The following is a 7659-nucleotide window of genomic DNA, read 5'->3' on the forward strand; positions in this document are numbered from 1 at the left end:
TAACTATCATAGTGCTAACATCTCACTATAGCAAGCAGAATCAAGACACCCAGTAAATTCACATCAGGATTTCATTTCAGGAGTGTTTAAGTCCAGAGTTTAGGTGATGGAGTTACTTCGAAGAACAGCAGACTTTTGTTTGTTTAAAAAAAAAAATGTGTATGCTACAGCGGCGTATTATCTCCTAGGCCGACAAATTTGCAGGGACGGCAAATTTATAATAGCAGATTATGTAAGATTTTGTAATCTTGGCATCAGTGACGCCGTGATTCTGCCAATCACAGAACGTATTGAAACCACCAATGACGGTGCAACACCATTTAATAAACATATTCGTGAGAATCCCAAACGTTAATAATATGACCGGAAGGAAGAAATTAAGCGGTTCTCAGTTAAAAAAAAAGAAAAAAAAGGCTATACAAAAGAAAGAAAGGGAAAATGAAATGACAGCAAAAATGCGCAAAATAGATTCCTTTGTTATATCAGTTAGTGCCGACAGTGAGACAGAAAAAATAGTTGAAAGTAGTAGTGAAGTAAAAAGTGAAAATATTGGTGTTGATATTGAAAATATTGATGTGATTAAAGTACATATTGAAACTAACGCAGAAATTCCGGCTGCAGTTAGTGTTGAAGAAAATACTCCAAATACTAGCATATGAGAGACTACCGGGAATCATGCTGATCTGGATATCTTTGACAATACTGCAGAGATTTGCGAATCACGTCAATCAGAAATTCAATCTGACATTGAAATATCTACCATAAGTGACGACCCGGCCCAATGGATATTGAATGATGCTACAATTGAGTATTTATCAACGCACGGTATTAAACAAAATATCGATAGTGATTTTACTAACTCAGAAAGACAATATACTGATAAAATGTGTGTTCTAACAAAAAATGTGTTTGAACGACATCTTTTAAACAGTGAAGTAAAGCCACGGCAATATCTTCTATATTAGGAGAACAAAGGAACCGTGTTTTGTGCCCCATGTCGATTATTCGGAGGGATCTCTAGTCTGGCGACGAGTGGATACCATGACTGGAAAAACATATCAGCTCAACTACGTATGTTCGACTGAACATAAAACATGTGTACTGACAATGGTGAGGAGAGGCGAGATATCCGGAAAAATTTATATGAATTTAAAATTTCAAATGGAAGAAGATATTATTTATTGGAGAAATGTGTTGAAGAGGATTGTAGCAGTGGTAAAGAAACTTTCAAGCAGAGGACTTGCATTTAGAGGTAAGGTGGAAAAATGTGGATCACCTTATAATGGCAATTACATGATGGCCCTTGAGCTTGTCACAGAATTCGATCCATTTTTAGCAAATCACATTGCATGTTACGGAAATGAAGGTTGAGGTAACATATCTTATCTTTTATCCTATACATGTAATGAATTTATAGAATTGATAGCTTCAAATGTGATCTCAAATATTATTAAAGAAGTAAAGAAGCCAAATATTTCTCGGTAAGCATTGACTCAAGTCCCGACATATCTCATGTTGATCAATTGGCTTTTATACTGTGATATGTAAATGATGATGGCATACCAGTAGAGAGGTTTCTTTGTTTTTTACCAAATACTGGCCACAAATCAGAACAGTTAGCTGATGCTGTACTTTCAACTTTTGAATTGTTTTGGATTAGATATCGCAAACTGCTGTGCCAGTCGTACGACAATGCCACTAACATGTCTGGTGTATATCGCGGGTTGTAAGCAAGAATAAAGAATATAAATCCTTATGCTGTGTTTGTGCCTTGCTCTGCGCATTCTTTAAACCTGGTTGGAGTATGTGCAGCAGAAAGTTGTCAAGAAGCACGTTCATTTTTCTTAACTGTCCAACATCTTTATTTTTTTCTTTTCATTTTTTTCTGCCTCTACTCACCAGTGGGAGATTTTACTATCTGATTTGAAGCCAGGCAGTAAAGTAATAAAAAGACTTTCTGAGACTCGATGGTCGTCTCGAGTGGAAGCTTGTCATAATTTGAGTGAAAACTGGAATGCTATAATTAAAGCCTTAAATACAATAAAGGAAGATGCTACTGAGAAACCTGTTACGTGTAATGAAGCTGCAGGCCTGCAGCGAAAACTCGATCGACTTGAGGCAGCTTTTATGGCTGTATTTTGGAGCTCACTCTTGGATCGATTTCATATAACTAACCAAAAACTGCAAAATGTTAATATTGATATACAGACAGTTGTAGAACTCTACAACTCACTAATAGGATACATTAACTCTATACAGGGCTTGTTTGATATGTACGAAGAGAAAGGCAAAGAAAAATCTGAAACTGATATGAATTTGACACAAGGCAAAAAGAAAGCATAAACTTCAATCTGATGAGACACGCAAAGGTGAAGTGGAAATGTGTGGTAGAGATAAATTTAAAGTAGATACCTTTTAAACAATACTAGACCTTGTATGCTTTGAATTAAAATGCAGAAATAATGCGTATCAAGAAATTTATGGCAGATTTCAGTTTCTCTCTAACATTACCAATACTTCAACAACAGATATAACAGTTCACGCTAAAAAATTACAGCTGTGCTACCAAGGGGATTTAGAAGAATCATTCATGAATGAGTGTCTTCCTTTTTTATCGTATTTGGAAGGTGTCGAAATTCCTGAAAAATGAAAAGAAGTCAATTTTAAGATATTGCAGCCTTCTTCGAAATCGAAACATTCATTCAGTATATCCAAATATTGATATTGCCTTCCGAATGTTCGTTTGCACACCTGCTACAAACTGTTCAGCAGAACGATCATTTTCGGCATTAAAAAGGGTGAAAAACTATTTGAGGGCTAATCTCAGTGAAGAAAAATTAAACTCCCTTTTTCTCCTGACAGTTGAAAAGGATCTAACAACTTCTCTGGATTATACGGAATTAATTAATAAGTTTGCCGCTCAAAGGTGTAGGCATAAACAAATGTAACTACTTACTACTCACATACTTTTATTTCTTTTATAGTATCTACATAAAATAAAAAATAAATGTTTGATATACACTGGACCGCAGCTTGAATGTGGGGTTTTGGATCCATGCGCGGTCCCGCACTATAAGCAAAATCGTGCTATACAGATGCACGTTCAAGCGAGGGTCCGCTGTACTTGTAATTTTATTTATAATAAAACTTGTAAATGTTCAATTATTTTAATGATATTTAGATTCATTTTAGTTCAAACAAATTTGTAAAAAAACTAAAACTAGTTCATATGGGGCCAGGGGCAAAAATTATTTCAGGGCCTAAGGGCGGCAAAATCATTAATCCGTCACTGGTATGCTATATTTACAGATGTTAAGGAGCCTTCTCCTTTTGCTATACCGCTGCATCCTGGGGAATTTCTCATTAGGTTGTTTAGCCAAAGATTCTGATGAACTAATAAGCACCAGCAATAATCATACTATGGGAAGTCTATTGATTTCTTTTCCTTTTTATTAATTCCTCGTAGACAGTTGTTTAATGCTGTAATTTGTGCACTTAAAGGGGAATTTTAGTGGCTCAATGTCAATTTAATTATCTCACTCATTCACTGAATAGTAATTTTGTGTTAGCTTGACCATAGCTTCCTTTAAGCTGCTGCATTTGGAAATATAATCAGATCTTTCTGTGCCTGTGCTCCCCAGATAACTCTCACAAACACACACATATGCAATTTTTTTCCGCCAGGCCTCCACACAGCTTTAAGGGCTTGTTTATTTTGGCATCTGATTCAACGCCAAATCCTGCTAGACTTACACAATTAGTCTGTAAAGTGAGCAGGATGTGGGCATAGATCTTGGCACTAGAGATGTAGATATTAATCTGCATGAAGCAAATAAGCAATGAGTGACCTCACTGTCCAGAACCCATCATGTCATCTGCTGATTTATATGTCTGAGTATGGACAGGATTAAGAAGCTTTCACATGGTGTGGATCTAATTCATATATTTACAAACAGTTTTTAAGCTGTCAAATCTCTGCTTTAAAATATTTATGCAGCTGACTGTAGATTGTTGGATTTAGGACATGCTGTGTTTTCTTTCCTCTATCCAACACATCAGATTATCTGGGTTAATACATATCTCATTAGGGCAATGAGAAGGGCTACAGTGAATTCTTATTCCTCCTAGGGGGAGGTTCATGTCTTAACCATGTTTGCCACAATAATCTATTAGCTTCAAAACATTGCTCCAACAGGGTCAATAACTATAGATCAACCTGTTCCCTATAGGAGGCAGGAATTTTTATAAATTTGGATTCAGTAACACTGATGTAGTCATTATGAATTTATGCATTGAGTCCTTGCAGGGTTGGGAGGAAATAATGTCTCTGAGAGTGTCTGTCCCCCTCCCTATCAGTAGAACCCATTTTCATAGCGCCAAGGGAAAAAGAAAGCATGCCATGCAATTCACTTCCTTCGCATAAGTCTGGATGGAAAATAGTGCGGCTTTTAAAACTGCAGCTTTCAGCGGAAGGCCTGGTCTGAACTCCAAGTCTTGGTTTGTTGTGTTCTCTCTGGACGTTCTCAGCCCTTAGAGCCTTAGAAAGGGAGTCCTTTGCAGCATTCCAGAGGGAACTTTCCAGTCAATTAAAGAGCAGTAGGAGAGGCCCCAAAGAGAGTTCTGTCTAGTCCTTCCTGAAAGACGATGAGATGACTAGAGCTGGTTGAACATTTTTTTGACAGAATATTTTTCCATTGGAAAGAGCAGTTTCATCAAAATCTAAATGTCAGTTTAGGAACATGTCTATTTTGGTGACATTTTCTACTGGAAAACTTCAGAACAATTTGTTTCAACTTTCTTGTTGTATTTTGATAACGTTGAAATGTTTCATGTCAGCTTTATTACTTTATTTAATTTTATTTTGACTTTTATATTATATTTAACATTAATGTTATATTTATGTATTATATTTTACATTTATATTAAATGTTTCATATTATCTATATGAACCAATTTGATGCTTCAAAATCTAAATCTTTTTGGAATTTGCATTTCATGGAAAATGTCAAAATTCTGACTTTTCATCCTAATTTGGGACTTTTTTTTTCCAAAGTATTGTAATTTCTTGCTGGATGAAAATTGCACTTTTTCATCAGCTGCGATAGTGACCATTGCATGAGGTCTCACGGGTGGGGAAGAAATGGGGAGATCCTCAGTGGCACAGCAGCCATTCAGAAATGGCTACTCTCCCAGGATACAAAATCCTGATGATTTCTCAGTCACGTTATTATTGAGGTAGCTGGTGAGATTTTTGGCTTAGGGAGGTGTGAAAGGTGAAGTGCAATTCATAATAAAAGGCCTCATGCTGAAAGTTCCCAAACTTTACTGGGTTTATTTGAGCCTAGTAAAAAGCATAGCCGGTCTGTATCGCTGCCAATGGCTTGGAGCTAGTTTCCTTCTGAGAAAGAAGTAGAAAAGAAGAGCTGAGAAAGAAGGAGTTGGAGAAATGGTAAAAACTTCCCAGAAATATACATTTGTGCTGAAAGGCCTCTGAATACTCAGCTACCCTTTGGCAATATGCTTCAAGACAAACCAGAATGAATGGGGCTCAGTTTTTCTCTTGCCATCTTTACTTTGGCAGAGAACACTGCAGAAGATAGTAAATTGCTTCTTGATTTGATTTTAAAAAATCGGATACTTTACACCAGCAATTAGTTTCTCATTATTGTAGTCCTACTTAACATCTAGATTTCAGAGATTTCTATATACAGCATCCTGTATTTTAGAAACTGGGAGATAACAGGGGTATCTATTACAGTTGAATAATTTTTTTTAAAGTTAGACTAAAGTTCATATATTTGCCTGGGATTTAAGATCTCGGCATTTGAAATGAATCAGGAATATCTGGTCTTGTTAAAACCTAACCACATTTTTTTGTGAATTTTAATGAAACACACCTTACAACTGGTTACTTATTTGTAAAAGATGCAAGCCGTATTTCTTTAAAAATTATTTTCACAGTCCAGTACAGCTGCAAATGCTCCTCTACCATGTTACCAGTATTTTCACTTTAATTGATTAGTGCTGCAGTGTTTGAATTTCACACTCTTCAGGGGGGATGTTTATTTACAAACAGATATTTTTCACTTGCAATCTTTTAAAATGTAGAAACATTTCTCTTGGTGATACCCTGTATAAATGCTTCTTTTTATTAAACTTTAGTTTGGGACCAAATTTAAATTGACAATATTGTTTTAAGTCCATAAAAAACCTTTAGTCCACCAGTCCACAAAGTGATCAATAATAAGAATGATTTTCAACAACAGGTCTTAAAAACAATTGCTCTTTAAACATTCAGGTAGCATCTGTATGTGAACTGCATGGATTGCAAATGAAATTTACCTGTAGTAATTAAAATAAGGTTTTATAATTAGTTCCTTTTAAATTATTCCAAGTGAAATTAAATAGAGCTACCTTGTAAAAATAATGTCTGTCCTAAATGGTTTTTGAGCACAAATGCATTCCCTCCCTTATTTCATAGCAGTCGTTAAATTATTACAAGATCTGTGGGATATTTTCCATTAAGGTTTCATAGGAAGTATAGAATGCAGCTTTTTTCTATCTTTTTTTCCTTCTTGTAAAAAAGAGAGAGAAGATCTTTCAGCACTGCATGTCTTTAGGAGGTCTGGATCCAGGCCTTACTAAGGCCATCAATTTTTGTCTTTCACAGAACAGGAGCCAGTTTTCTGTCTTCACTATCTGACAAGATTACAGACATCTTCCTCGGGGGCGGGGGCGGCGGAGGGAGGAGAGAATCACATCCACAAACACAAACTGTAAAGATCCTCTTTTCACTTTGTTGTTGTTGTCCACGTTGTCATTAATTACAACACAAAGCTTCTGATTGGGGGAATGTTATATCAGAGATGCCAAACGGTCAGCAGAACGCTAAACTCTGCAAAATGATATGCCTCATGAATTTATTGCTGGGCAAAGGTGCTGTCGTGAGAGCCTTGGAGATTGAAGTCCCTGTTTTATCCACACAAAAGGCTTATCACCAGCAGAAAGAGCGCGGAAAATGTGCCTTCACCTCTGCGAGAGAACACGACCACTTTGACAGGAGAGAGTGGTTCAGTCTCCAGGCCTATTTATCCCTTCTCCTCTCTGCTGACTTCCAACCAGAGTGAAATTAGTGCCCGGAGCCATGGTACTTTTTGTGATAGGGACCAATCCACTAAGAACCGGATTAGGGCTACCAAATCCATTTTCCACAGGTCACCAAACAGCCATCAGATTGTAAATGATATTCCAGAAAAGATACTTGCTTTTAATGTTCACTCTTAAATTGTTAAGCTTTTTAGGGTAAGGACCATCTTTTTTGTTCAGTGTTTGCACAGTGCCTGGAACAATGGGGTCCTGGTCCAGGACTGGGTCTCCCAAGTGCTACCACAATACAAATACAATACAAATAATTTTATTTGTGTTAATGTCAAATGAACATAGACCAGATCTAAAATATTTTAAACCTAAAGTCAAACCACAGTGTTTATTTGTTGCCACAGTTCATTTGATCTTATATAAAACCAAAACTCCCACTGGGATTTTTTTTTTAACAAATCAGTGTAAAAGTTTCAATTATTTTAATAAACCTGGGCAGGGCTGCTTGAATATTTCATCATTGGGATTGGTAGGAGTGAAAGAGGGGGGAAAAGAAACTAA

General features: G+C 36.4%; 1 pseudogene; it reads left to right on the top strand.

Annotated features, from left to right (window-relative positions):
• Positions 1-455: 455 nt before the first annotated feature.
• On the top strand, positions 456-2960 carry LOC102945417 (annotated as a pseudogene).
• Positions 2961-7659: the final 4699 nt, after the last annotated feature.

Source organism: Chelonia mydas, chromosome 11, assembly GCF_015237465.2.
Source record: "Chelonia mydas isolate rCheMyd1 chromosome 11, rCheMyd1.pri.v2, whole genome shotgun sequence".
NCBI classification, from domain to species: Eukaryota; Metazoa; Chordata; order Testudines; family Cheloniidae; genus Chelonia; species Chelonia mydas.